We start from the raw sequence: 15,617 nt of genomic DNA, 5'->3' as shown, positions 1-15,617 counted from the left end.
TTTTTTTTTTGCGGTACGCGGGCCTCTCACTGTTGTGGCCTCTCCTGTTTCAGAGCACAGGCTCCGGACGCGCAGGCTCAGCAGCCATGGCTAACAGGCCTAGCTGCCCCGCGGCATGTGGGATCTTCCCGGACCGGGGCACGAACCCGTGTCCCCGGCATCGGCAGGCGGACTCTCAACCACTGCGCCACCGGGGAAGCCCAGCCCACTTTTTTTTTTTCTTTTTTGGCTGTACCACACAGCATATGGAATCCTAGTTCCCCTACCAGGGATCGAACCTGCGCCCCTTGCATTGGAAGCGCAGAGTGTTAACCACTGGACTGCCAGGGAAGTCCAAAAACATGCCACTTTTAGCAATCCAGTTGCCCTATAAGAGAGAGCTCTCAACTCCCAGATTCTTGTGATGACTGTCAACAATGATAAGGCTCCAAGAAATTGCCCAGTAAGCTACTTTCAATAATTCCTTTAACTCAAGAATGAAAATTAAACTAAACTTAAATGGAGAAATTTCTACCATGTTGATAGATACCAGAGCAACTCTACTTTTTCTTTCTTTTTTTTTTTTTTGTGGCTGTGCCATGAGGCTGGTGGGATCTCAGTTCCTCACCAGCGGTTGAACCTGAGCGATGGCAGCGAAGGCCCCGAATCCTAACCACTAGGCCACCAGGGAACTCCCTTCCCCCCATCCCCCCAACTCTATTTACTTTAAAACCACCGTGATACATGAAGAACCTCCTCAGAGTAATAAAAATATCTTAGTAGTGGGAGTTTCCAGTCAAGTTCAAAGAGTTCCTTTATTGGAACCCGTAACTGTTGGCTCTTTCTCTGAAAGTCATACTTTTCTATTATGCATTACTACCCCTGTGAATTTCCTAGGTAAAGACCTGCTTTCTATAGCTATTTACTATTTATAATAGCCGAGAAAATGGAAGCAACCTAAATGTCATCAACAGATGAATGGATAAAGAAGATGTGGTATGTATACACATACACACACACACACACACACACACACACACACACACACACCCCAATGGAATATTATTCAGCCATAACAAAGAATGAAATTAATGCCATTTGCAAGCGGCATGGATGGACCTAGAGATTATCATACTAAGTGAAGTAAGTCAGACAAAGAAAGACAAATATAGTATGATATCACTTATATGCGGAATCTTAAAAAATGATACAGGGACTTCCCTGGTGGCGCAGTGGATAAGACTCTGTGCTCCCAATGCAGGGGGCCTGGGTTCGATCCCTGGTCAGGGAACTAGATCCCACATGTGTGCCACAACTAAGAGCCCTTGTGCTGCAACTAAGGCGCCTGTGAGCTGCAACTAAGACCTGGTGCAACCAAATAAATAAATAAATATTTTTTATAAAAATGATACAAATGAACTTATTTACAAAACAGAAATAGACTCATAGACAGAAGACAAACTTATGGTTACCAAAGGGGGAAGGGAGAGGGGAGGAATAAATTAATAGACACACACTACTATATATAAATAGATAAACAACAAGCACCTACTATATGGCACAGGGAACTGCATTCAATATCTTGTAATAAATAACCTATAATGGAAAAGAATCTGAAAAAGTTATACATATATAACTTTGCTGTACACCTGAAACTAACACAACATTGTAAGTCAATTATACTTCAATAAAAAGTTGGTTGTTTTGGGGGGAGAAAAAGATCTGCTTTCTAAATTACAAGGCCAAATAAAATTTTCCTCCGGAGAAATAACCTTAGACTTTCCAGACTCATCAGACACTGAAGCATTATGTGTTCTCCAAGCCCAAATTGATTGTCCAGAGGAGACTACTAAATTCCATAAAAGTATAGATGTTATAGATCTCTCTGAAATCCCTGATACTTTTTATCAGGGATAAAAAGTATTAAAATTCAGAATGATCCTTCTAAATTGCTTCCTAACTCACCTCAGTACCCCTTAAAGCCTGAAGCCCTATAAGGGGTCACCCCTATAATAGAAGATTTATTAAGTCAGAGGGTAATTATCCCCTGTATCAGTTCTTTCAGTGCTCCTATCTTGCCTTTAAAGAAGCCCTGTAGATGGGGATGGAGATTTGTATAAGACCTTAGAGCCATAAGTCTGTGATACTGACGTCTCCAGGGGTACCAAAGCCAAGTACTTTGTTGGCAGATATACCAACTGAATCCAAATGCTTTACAGTTGTGATCTTATGCTCTGCTTTCTTCAGCATCCCTGTGGACAAAGTAAGTCAATATTTATTTGCTTTTACTTGGAGAAATCAAGTTGTATTGGACAGTAATACATCAGGGATTTACTGTGGCTCCCCCACACTTTTCACAAATTTAACATGAGGGTTTAAACACTCTGCTGCAATTTCTCAGAAATTCTACCTTGATTTAATATGTGGATGATTTAATATGTAGGTATCGATTCAACATATCTGTTACAACGACTGGCTTATAAAGGCTGTAAGGCCTCAAGATAAGCTTCAGTTACCACAAGAGATGGTTCATTATCTAGGTCATGACTTCTCTGCAAAAGGAATCTTTCTGTCTTTAGAAAGAATAAATACCATTCGGGACTTCCCTGGTGGCACAGTGGTTAAGACTCTGCAGTCCCAGTACAGGGCACCCAGGTTTGATCCCTGCTCAGGGAGCTAGATCCCACATGCATGCCACAACTAAGAGTTTGCATGCCACAACTAAAAGGTCGCATGCCACAACTAAGGAGCCCACCTGCTGTAACTAAGACCCGGCACAACCAAATCAATAAATAAGTAAATATTAATAAAGTAAATAAATACCATTCAAAATTATCCTAAACCTGTAAGGATTCCTTGGACTTGCAGGATATTGTAGGTCCTGAGTCTCATAGTTTTCTTTATTGGCTTCCCCACTCTATGAACTAAAAATAGCACTCAGGAATCTCTTCCTTGGGAAATAAAACATAAGGAAACCTTTACTGAACTCAAATGGGCTTTACAAAATCCTCCCACATTATTGCCCCCCAAATGTACTAGACCCTTTGTATTGTTCCTCCATGAATGGAACAATCTGGCTTTAGGAGTCCTCACTCAAGAACATGGAGGAAAAAATAGACCTATAGCCTATTACAGCCTGCAGTTGGACCCAGCAGTCAGGGCATATCCAAATTGTTTAAAAGCAGTAGCTGCAGCAACAAAAAATTGTAGAGTCTTCCTCGGAACTTTTTCAAGGAAATGATTCATACCTACAGGTTCCTCATGCTGTAGAAAGTTTACTAAATACTGAGCATTCACAGCATTTCTCAGTCAGGAGACTAACATCTTAGGAGATTCTGCTCCTTCCTGTGTTCTTCAAACCTATGCATTCTTTGCTATAAATCTTTAAACCCTGCTACCCTCCTGCCTTTACCCAACAAAGGAGAGACGTATAACTGTGTTGAATTGGTTCCTCAAAATTTGACTCCTAGATTAGATTTACAGGAAACCCCACCAACAATCCAGAATTAATACTCTATGTTGATGGCTCCTATGCCAAAAATTCTGCAGGAAAGTATCAGGCTCTTATGTTGTTACTGCCCCAAATGAATGATTAGAAAGGAAAGTTCTTCCCCAATTTAATTCAGCACAACCTGCAGAGTTAGTTGGCCTGACTCAAGCCTGTGAATTAGCCAAAGATAAAACTATAAATAGGTATGACCAATAGAGAGTATGCTTTTGGAGTAGTCCATGATTTTGGTATACTATAGAAACAGGGAATTCCTAACATCAAATGGCATGCCTGTAAAAAATGGACCTCAGAGTGCTGAGCCCCTCTGCACTATTACAGCCTTCACAAGCTGCTGTCAGAAAAGTTGAAGCTTATACAGATCAGACCGTGAATATCAAGGAAATGTTATAGCTGACTTTTATGCTAAGGTTGCAACTCAAGAGATTCAAAATGTACCAAAACTCTGTAACGAATTAACTCCATAAAATTGACGCAAATCAATCACTTATGATACCTTACTTAACAGACAAGCAAGTGTATCTATATTAGAAGACAAAAGTGGCACCAAGTAGGATGAAAATTTGATATAAAAAGAAGACTCGGAGGCCCTGAGTAGCCACCTGGTGTTTCCTGAATCCCTCAAGTTGCCACTTTTGCGAGCGCTCTATGACTATTCACCATGGAATTGACAAAATGATTCAAATTATGAAAAAGTATTGGTGGGGTAACTGTTTTAAGATGGTGTGAAACATCTCTAATTAATGTCTAACCTGCCAATCACATAACCAGGGTAAGTCCATTATAGTGGCTCCAGAACTGCTCCCTCACCATCTGGACCATTTGAACATTTACATTTGCACTTCATTCATTTGCCTCCTTCTATGGGCCATCAGTATGTACTTAATAATAGTATGTCTGTTTTCTAGATGGGTAGAAGCTTTTCCATGTTGGAAAGCTGATGCCACCACTGTAGCAAAGAAATTATTAGAAAATGTTTTTCCCCTTCAGGGAATCCCAAACTTAATTTATTTTAAAAATTTTATTTATTTATTTTTCGCTGCATTGGGTCTTCGTTGCTGTGTGCAGGCTTTCTCTAGTTGCAGTGAGCGGGGCTACTGTTCGTTGCAGTGCGCAGGCTTCGCTTGTGGAGCATGGGCTCTCGGAATGCGGGCTTCAGTAGTTGTGGCACGCGGGCTCTAGAGCACAGGCTCAGTAGTTGTGGCTCCCGGGCTTAGTTGCTCTGCAGTATGGGATCTTTCCGGACCAGGGCTGGAACCCCTGTCCCCTGCATTGGCAGGCAGCTTTTTAACCACTGCACCACCAGGGAAGTCCCCAAACTTAATTTCAAGTGATAGAGAGATTCACTTTACTGGACAAGTTATAAAACAACTAGACAAGGTTATTCAAACGTAACGGCACTACCACTGTCCCTGTCATCCTCAATCTTCAGGAAAGGTTGAATGCACCAATAGCATTCTAAAATTAAAATTGACGAAATTAACTGAGACCACAGGATTACCTCGGCCTAAAGCGTTACCTTTAACTCTTAAGACAATAAGATCAACACCTTTTGGAAGATATAAGTTGACGCCTGATGGACTTATATATACTAACAAATGTAATACAGATAGCTAGTGGGAAGCAGCCGCATAGCACAGGGAGATAAGCTCGGTACTCTGTGACCACCTAGAGGGGTGGATGGGGAGGGTGGGAGGGAGACGCAAGAGGGAGGAGATATGGGGATATATGTATAGGTATAGCTGATTCACTTTGTTATAAAGCAGAAACTAACACACCATTGTAAGGCAATTATACTCCAATAAAGATGTTAAAAAAAAAATAAGTTGACGCCTGATGAAATCATTACTGGGTGACCCATGCCCTTAATGATAGAACCCCACCTGCTCATCCAGCTCTTGTGAACTCTGATATGACCAAGTACTGTAAGGCTCTAGTGCAATATTAGAAGCTTATTTCCAGGAGGTCAAAGAGGCCTTTAGAGACCCTCAACCGGATGAGGACTTTCTACCCCACACTTTGGAACCCAGTGACAGTATTCAGGAAAACACATCAACCAAAAGCTGCACTTGAACCTTGATGGAGTCCCATCAGGTTCTTTTAACCTCTCAGATAGTAGTCAAATTACAGAGTGTTGAACCGTGAGTTCATATCTTTCAACTAAAAAGAACGCCCTCAGACCCTTGGACCTGTCAACCTACAGCCGACTTAAAATTAAGGATACCAGGGAAAAATTTTCCCCAGAAGCAGACAACCACATGATGTAGACAACTTTCCCAAGTCAATGGAGCAAGACCACTGGTGCCAAAATTAATGTGCTTTTATTATTAATAATTCTATTAAGCCTTTACTAATGTTAAGTATAAACACCTCTTAATTGACACTGTACAAAAAAAAATAGCATCAGTGACTAATTAAGTAGAAAGTTGGATATGTACCCAGATTGATGAAGAACCTGATGTATTCTTACAGTTATATCTTGCTAACAAAACAGTTTGGTATCAACCCAATGGATTATGGACACATTCCTAAAGCCTAACTAACCAGTTCTTGCCAATTATATTTCCTATTCATCCTCCAATAAAAGAAAAATTTCCACTTCATATTTTCAGTAATCAAATAGATTTTCTCTCTTTGGGACTTATCACTCCTCAATAGTGTAATGAAACTGTTCGGATTAGATTTTCTTAACAAAACCCTAAAAGATTCTCTACCTATATTCATTACCAATACTATGACCACAATAAAATTTTCCTGACTGGATGTTCTCTAATCCCTAAAACCATGGCGAATTCTTCCTTCTGTCTAAATTCAGTAGTCGAAGCACTGCTTGCTCATGGTTCTTGTTTTTTTGTGTTTTTTTTTGCGGTACGCAGGCCTCTCACTGTTGTGGCCTTTCCCGTTGCGGAGCACAGGCTCCCGATGCGCAGGCTCAGTGGCCATGGCTCATGGGCCCAGCCACTCCGCGGCATGTGACATCCTCCTGGACCGGGGCACGAACCCGTGTCCCCTGCATTGGCAGGCGGACTCTCAACCACTGCGCCACCAGGGAAGCCCACTCATGGTTCTTGAAACCTCAGGTAACCAATCCACAAATTGCCCAAGCCAGTACCATCAAAATTTAGCTCTGTCCCTAAGAGGAGTGGGGCTTTATTTCCGATGCAACACCACCCTGTTATCAGGAACTTCCCCTAAACTGGAATGGTCATTGTGGGTTAGAGCTATTAACTCCCAATAGTCGGAAACAAAAAAAATATCTGCACATGAAACCACCAATCTTGATTCATTTATTCATAAGATACCAGTTCATAAGAGAAATCCATGAAGCACCAAAACCCTCTACACACAATGCTGGATTCCTTCCTTTGTCAGAGCATTAATTCTTCATATTGGCACCTGTAAATTGGAAAAGACTGTTTTATATATCCCTAAAACTTAAAAAAAAAAAAAGCTTCAGTGACACAGCTAATTCTCTCCAAGCCTTAGATACCAAGGTTTCCAGCCTTGCTTCAGAAGTCTTACAAATAAAAGAGTCTTAGGCACCTAACTGCCCAACAAGGAGGTGCGTGTATTGTCATTGGCGAAAAATGTTTCCATGTTAGTAAATCAGGAATTGTGACCCCAAATTTAAAAGATCTTAAAGGTCAGATGTTCATCTTTCGCCAAATAGGTGACACGGTTCATCCATTGGTTTCTTTAGTTAAGTCTTGGCTCCTGGGAATCTCTGCCCTAGAGAATTTTTCAGTCCTTGGTTATTATTCTCAGTCATCACATTAATTTCCCTAGTGTGTTGCATCTTCTCAAGATATTTAAATACCTTTCAGCAGCTACTCACGCATCAAATGATGTCCATCAGGGTTAGGCAACTAGAAGAATTCAGTGATCCAACCACCCATGTCTACCATGACTATACAACTGTCAGTAATAGTGACTGCACACAATCCACCACCACCCCCCGCCAAAAAAAGAAAGGAATTCCCTGGCGGTCCAGTGGTTAGGACTTGGCTCTTTCACCAGGACCCGAGTTCAATCCCTGGTTGGGGAACTGAGATCCTGTAAGCCTCGTGGTGCGTCCAACAAACAAACAAACAAAAAACCAATCCATCCTACCAACGTCAACAGTGGTACCCAAGAGTAACCCTATACTAGAACATATACAGGAACAAGAACTTGCTGAGAGTATGACCAAAAGTGGAGACCAGCCTTAAAAATCCCCCGAGCAGGGACTTCTCTGGTGGTCCAGTGGCTAAGACTGCACTCCTGATGCAGGGGGCCAGGGGTTCGATCCCTGGTCAGGGAACTAGATCCCACATGTCACAACTAAGGTATCGTATGCTGCAACTAAAGATGCCACATGCGGCAACGAAGATCCCAGGTGCCGCAATTAAGACATAGAGCAGCCAAATAAATAAATATTTTTAAAAAAAATCCCGTGAGCAGACAAAACCAATCAGGCCATGAAAGGGAAACTTAATCTAGCTTATTTCGTGAATGTAAATGAAATTCAATTTATTTCTTGTAAATGCCTCTGATAATCATAAATGAAATTTAAATTGTCTTCCTAAAATGGTATAAGATAATCACTTTTAACCAATCTCCTACTGTCTGGAAACCCCTATTGTAATAATCAATCATTGTAAAGGTTGAACAACTTCCTATTCTCGTGTTGTAAGCCATCCTGTAGGGACATGCCTCTGAGCTTCTTGCCACTTTCTATCTGAAGTCTACCAGTTTGCGAACTCTTCTTTTGTATGCGCAGTAAACTCTTAACATTTTACTTTGATCTGATTTTATTTTTGACAGGTCTTAACAGAAATGAGGGAGGCTTTCTAGAAAAAGGAAGAGTATTAGGAAAAAGTACAGAATTAGAGAAGTGTAGACATGTCAAAAGAAAAATGAGATAGATTAATTTGACCTCAAAGGTCAGTTGAGACCAGCTCATAAAGGGTTTTTTGAAAGCCCAATTTGAGTTAGTAGGCAATGGACTCCCCTTAAAGTTCCTTTGCAGAGGAGAGGGAAATCATCTGAGCGGACCTTACAAATACTTTGGAATCAGTTACTAGGTTACACTGAAGTAGGATTAGACTATCGATCCAGAGACCCCGAAGGTACTTCTGTAAAGATGTAGGCAAGAGGTGTTAAGGAAGCATGGGATCCCTACAGAGAGAACAGGATGACTTTGCACTGAATATTACAGGGAGGATCTTATGGGAGAGATAAAAGACATAAACAGAAGAAACAATCAATAACCAGAGGAATCTATCATAAAATACAGGTATAGACAATTAGAGAATGAGGACGACTCAAGCTACTAACAGTGTGAGGTATGAACCTTCCCTCATGGTAAACACAATACCAGAAATAATAAAAATAATACTCTTGCCTCCAATGTTCATTGACAAGGAGGCCATTAAAAGCTTTGTCTTCAGAGCTAGACACACCTGAGTTTAATGCCTGGCTTGGCTACAACTAGGTCTATAATACTGAACAAGTGATGTAACCTTTCCAAGCTGCAGTTTTCTCAGGTCTATAGCACTACCTCTTTCACTGTGGGCTGTGATGAGAATTACACGAGTATGGAAAAGGTACTGGCATAGTTCCTGGTACCTAGGAAAAGCTCAATTCATATTTGTTGAATGAATGAATATGAGCTAGTAATCTTAAGAGCTCTCTGGGGGAGGTAAGACCTTGGAATATATGTGAAATGCAAGGGGAGAAGGGGTCCCACGGACACTAATGGAGGGACAATAAAGCAGGGTGGATAAGGCATGGGCTTTGGAGGCAGATCTGGGTTCAAATATCAGTTCTGTCACTTATAATACTATGAGGAAATCATCTAATTCTAAACCTTGTGAACAGAAAAAAAAAACTGAAGCAAAAATTTCAAACATCTTTTTTTATTGCAATAAAATGTACGTAACATACAATTTATCATTTTAACCATTTTTAAGTATATGGTTTTGTGGCATTAAGTATATTCACATTGTGCAACCGTCACCACCAGCCATCTCCATGGATACATGGATGTAAGTTACATTGTTGGTTTTTTTTTTCCTTTTTAACTTGGATTTACAGAAAAAATAAACAGTATAGAAGGTTTCATATTACACCCCCCACACAGTTTCCCTATGAACATTGTCATTAGTGTGGCACATTTGGTATAATTAATGAACCGATATTGATGCATTATTATTACTGAAGTCCATAGTTTATAAACTACAGATTTCCTTAGTTTTTACCTAATGTCTTTTTTCTGTTCCAGGATCCCATCCAGGACAGCACATTACATTTATGTCTCCTGAGGCTCCTCTTAACTGTGACAGTTTCTCAGACTTTCCTTATTTCTGATGCACAGATTTGAGGAGTACTGGTCAGGAATATTGTAGGTGTTGGTTATATTTTGTATGTAACATTTCATGATAAAAAATTACTAATCAGGGGGACTTCCCTGGTGGTCCAGTGGTTAAGAATCCATCTGCCAATGCAGGGGACACAGGTTCCATCCCTGGTCTGGGAAGATCCCATATGCCGTGGGGCAGCTAAGCCCGTGCACCACAACTACCAAGCGCGAGCTCTAGAGCCCGCGAGCCACAACTACTGAGCCCGTGTGCCACAACTACTGAAGCCTGCATGCCTAGAGCCTGTGCTCCACAGCAAGAGAAGCCACTGCAGTGAGAAGCCCGCACACCATAATGAAGAGCAGCCCCGCTCGCCGCATCTAGAGAAAAGACTGTGCGCAGCAATGAAGACCCAGTGCAGCCAAAAAAAAAAAAGAACCTAAGAGTGGTGATCATTAAAAAAAAGAAAAAGAAAAATTACTAACCAGGGACTTTCCTCGCAGTCCAGTGGTTAAGAATTCGTGCTTCCACTGCAGGGGGCACAGGTTCAATTCCTGGTTGGGGAACCAAGATCCCGCATGCCATACAGTGCGACCAAAAAGAGAAAAAAATTACTAATCGTGATAGCAATACCTGTTGGGCCTACCTTAAAACACACACGGACACACACACACACACACACACCTCCATGCTATCAATTTAGTGCAAGCCAGCATCATTTTTCACTCTAATCACTGCAGTTGTCTCTCTGCTCTATATTGGGCCTCCACTCCCCCCATCTTTTCTCCACACAGCAGCCAGAGAGGCTTTAAAATATAAATCAGCTTCTATTTCTTCTGGTCTCCAGATGCTTCAATGGCTTCTTTTCTTGTAGACTAAAATACACTACAGGATCCTTCATGCTCTCATCACTTATCACTCTTCCCCCGGCTCACTCTGCTCTGTCACACTGGCTTCCTTGTAGCCCCTGAAACACACCGCACTCCTGCCCTAGGACCATTGCACCTGTCCTTTACCTGGAACGTTCCTCCCCCGCACAGCCACAGGCTCACTCCTCCACTCTTTCTAGTCTCTGCTCAGATGTCACCTCTTCAGAGAGGCATTCCCTCGCACCTTAGCTTGCAGCCCGCCCCCCACAAGTTGTCCTCTTTCTCCGTAACTTTTTTTTAAATTCAAAATATCACTACCTGACATTACATTCTACAACTTAATTTATTTATTATCTGTCTCTTCCATTAGAATACAAGTTTCACGAGGCCAAGCACTTAATACAATTTGTTTATTGCTGTATGTTAGGCTCAAAGTTAACAATAAATATTGGTTACATTAATTAGTCAATAAAATACTTCTTTTTTTTTTTTTACAAGGAAGTTGGTTGTTAGGTGAGGTGGTTCACAATCTGGGACTCCTGAACTCCTAGATATCTTTGAAGGTGAAGGTTTTCTGAATTTCTAAAGATCTGGTCAGACTACAAGTTACTTACAGGGGGATGGTTCATTAATGGATATATCTCCAGAACCTGGGATAATTCCTTGAATACACTGAGCACTCAATAGAGATACCCGTATTATAATTAACTGGAATAAAATTGGCAATGTGGCAAAGCAAAGTCTTTGTGATGGCAGCATATCTGAAAGGCAGAGGAATACTGAGAAAGTTTATGTACAAGGACAATAATCACACATTAAAATTATATAATGTTTGTTAATAACACTGTTATGGACTGAACTGTGTCTCCGTGCCCCACCCCTCCCCCTGTAGCCCTAACCCCCATTATGACTCTATTTGGAGATAGAGCCTCTAAGGAAGTCATTAAGGTTAAATGAGGTCATAACAGCGGAGCCCTAATCTAATAGAACTAGTGTCCTTATAAGAAGAGGAAGAGACAGGTGTGCACAGAGAAAAGGCCATGTGAATACACAGTGAGAAGGCCACTATCTGCAAGCTAGGAAGAGGTCTCGAAAAACCAACCCCTCTAGTACCTTGATCTTGGACTTCCAGCCTCCAGAACTGTAAACAAATTTCTGTGGTTTTAAGCCACCTAGTCTGATTTCAGTCACTATGAGTGGTATCATCTTAGAAGGTGAAGGACAATGGAAGGAAGACAAGGAAGACACCCCATCCCGTGTTTTGGGGGTGGCTTCAGATTCATTGTTTTATGTACTATATGGGAAGATATCTGTGAAATAAAATTGTATCTCAGTTGTAAATAATCAATAGATTGGTTCTCTTTCATTCAAATAATGTTCATAATTTAAAAGTCCTGGAAAAATAAATTCACAATCAAATTTTATATGTGCAACTACATTGATACAAGTTAAACCTCGGTAATTGGATAGCTTGTTCATTTTTTAAAGTGTTATGGAAACATAAAGGACCTTGGTCTGTCAGAATTTTCATTAAAAATAATACTTTGGCCAAACCAAGATTCCCCACAGTAATAACCTACATACAGCCATATTCAGTGACTAAATTGTGTTTATGCTTTTCTTAAGCAATGGCATTCATTTTGACCATTTATCTAAACAAAGTGTGGCAAACAGCAATAGAAAAGACAAACGTAACCCTGGGCTACGTTTGCAATCAATGCACAGAGCTGTGGCATTAGCTTTTGGAAGAGTATTTAAACACTGCCACACAGTGTCCAGCTGTGTGTTCTGCCCTTGGTCTCAATGGAAGTCTGAATTACAAGCACTACCAGGTTCACAAGATTGTTAATTCTGCACAAACACCAAATGGACTTCAAAAAGGGAAGTATAAAAATCTTAAAACTCTAAAAGTGTATCCTAGCTAAAATTCCATGAAACACATGATTGTAGTTGTGACAAAGTGGTCTTTTTTTTTAACATCTTTATTGGAGTTTAATTGCTTTACAATGGTATGTTAGTTTCTGCTTTATAACAAAGTGAATCAGCTATACATTTACATATATCCCCATATCTCCTCCCTCTTGCGTCTCCCTCCCACCCCTCTAGGTGGTCACAAAGCACCGAGCTGATCTCCCTGTGCTGTGCGGCTGCTTCCCACTACCTAGCTATTTTACATTTGGTAGTATATATAAGTCCATGCCACTCTCTCACTTCGTCCCAGCTTACCCTTCCCCCTCCCCATGTCCACTACTGGGCATATACCCTGAGAAAACCATAATTCAAAAAGAGTCATGTACCACAATGTTCATTGCAGCTCTATTAACAATAGCCAGGACATGGAAGCAACCTAAGTGTCCATCGACAGATGAATGGCTAAAGAAGATGTGGCACATATATACAAAGTGGTCTTTATGAGCATGTTTACTGTTAAAGTAGAAGCCCTGCCAGAAAGACTTTATATATAATGTATTAAACTTATTAATGTTTGAGCTTTTTATTTTACAAATTTCATAACATTTTCTGTTTATCAGTGCTAATTTTATGTGATGGTACATAGGACCAAGTTCTCTAAAAGAATTTGTTCATATAAAAGTATATTTGCCTCGGGAATTCCCTGGCGGTTCAGTGGTTAGGACTTGCCACTTTCACCGATGTACTTCGAGTTAGGAATCATGTTTAATTGAGTTTTGTTTTTCCTGTAACTGGTAAAAAAGGATATATGGAGAAAATGCTTGTTGAATGAATTAATAAATGGATAATCAAGCACAGTTCAGAATTTTCGAAAGAAATTTCTAGAGAATACCAGATCATACAGTTACTGTTTACTTCTAGTTTCCTCCTTTTCTGAAAATAACATGTAGATGGACAGATTCAAAACTAGTTGTCAGCTTTAAATCCTTCTTTATTCAGCAACGTCATCCTCAAGAGGTACCCACAAAAGTGGGTACACATCTGGATTTGTGTGCTGTTTGCTTGCTTTTCCTGGCTTCTGAGTAGACACCCAAAAGCCAAATGACATGGTACAGGAGACTTCCTAACACCTCTCGATGGTGGCTGCAATGGGGACACGGTGGTCAGCTTCCATGGTGATACTGTAGATAACATCCTCCTGTGTTAAGTCTTCATGGCAGGAAACAGCTGTGTCAAGCTGCTACATCGAGGGGTGCCTCCTGAATAGCATTGCAAGCCTGGTATTTCCATGCCAGAGCTACCAACCCAAGAAACATTCATCTGGAGGAGCAGTAGGAATAACAGCCTAGTTATAGTGAGGCTCAGTGATCACGGGCAGTGGAGTGGTGAGCCCACATGGGGTGATGTTTGAATCAATGGCAGGAGTTCCTTGGGACATCTTGGAAGACAGGAATGTCACATCAGGCTGGAGTTTATTGATTTCTGTGTTAACTGCCTTGAATGCTGCACTGGTTGACTGTAGCCAATGATTCTATAGCAGCTCTAACAACAGAGATGTCTCATCTCAACTCATCTCTGATCTAAGATCAATGAATATGTCTTCTGCGTCAGAATTCCTCTTTGCAGCTCTCACTCTCTAGATGAGCTCCGTGGTTGCAAGTTCATCTTATCCTGTTGTCTGAGAGAGCTAAGCTTACTTCCTGAGCTACTATCTCAGGTACTTTGGAAGTAACTCCTCCAGTAGTGCTGGAGTCTTCATTGCAATCAGCTGCTCCAAGTTGTATACCAGACACGGCTCTGTTGACCTTGAAACATGTATTAAGAGCCAGTGGAGTAGCTCCACTCTGCAACTGTTCTTATGTTTTTGGAATCTGACTTTGGTTCCAAAGCATAGTTTTTAGTGGTGGAAAAACTGGATACCACATGAATGTCCATGAATAAGCAATAAGGGATAAAAGATTAATTTCTGGTTTTTCTAGACAATGGAATATTAGATAGCTGATTGGAAATAAATTAGATCTAAATGGTTTGTCTTAAAGGATATTGATTATAAGAACAAGTTTCAAATCAGTTTGTTTAGAACGAGCCCATATTCATAAAAAATACCATATGCTTGTATATTTGAAAGAGTTTGAAAATGTTAACGTTGGTTACTTCTAAGTATGGGGAAGAAGAATGGGGACCTCTTTTAGAGGATTCCATACTTCTAGGGAATGGATTATTAGCTTTTACTTTATATATCTTTGGATTTCCTCACCTGTCACAAAATTCGCTGTTATTAAAATTAATGAAAGAATTTAATTTTGGTAGGGGAAAGGACTACTAAATTTTTCTTAACCTATCCTACACCATCTAATACAGTAAACATTCTATAAATATTTATGGAAGGAGATATGGGGGAGGAGGAACAGGTTAAAATATGTTTCACAGTGCTAAAAAGATAACCCTTAAAGCATTAATTGTATGATGAAGCATTGTAGAACCTCTAAATGAACAGTAGGAGGGAGGAAGAAAGAGATACTTGATTAGGCTGGCAGAATAAAATGGGAAGAAGTGAAAAAAGCAAAGTATTATAAAATAAATAATAGGTACCAATGGAAAAGATAAGATCAATATTGCAGTTACTCCAATAAATGTAAATGGGTTGAATTTACCTATCGAATGACAAAATCTTTCATACTGGGTGTAAACACTCAGGTAGGTGTTATTCACCTAACTAGATGTTGTGTACCTTTCAAAACACATAAAACAAAGTAAACCTTTAATAAAACGTGGTCTCGGGTGGCCTTGGCCTGCAGTGGCTTGCAGCAGGATTTTGGTGTCCGGCCTGAGATTGAGGTTGGGCAGCGGCAGTGAGAGCACTGAATCCTAACCACTAGACCACAAGGGACCAGTGGCCCAGGACAAGGCCCTGGCCCATCAGCTGTGTAGAAATGAAGTTCCACATGGAGACGGAAAGTAGTGAAGCAAGTAAACTGTTTATTAGGAGGAAAAAGACTACAGTACGTGCGG

Source organism: Phocoena sinus, chromosome 1 (assembly GCF_008692025.1).
Source record: "Phocoena sinus isolate mPhoSin1 chromosome 1, mPhoSin1.pri, whole genome shotgun sequence".
Lineage (NCBI taxonomy): Eukaryota > Metazoa > Chordata > Mammalia > Artiodactyla > Phocoenidae > Phocoena > Phocoena sinus.
This window is presented reverse-complemented; position numbering follows the sequence as displayed.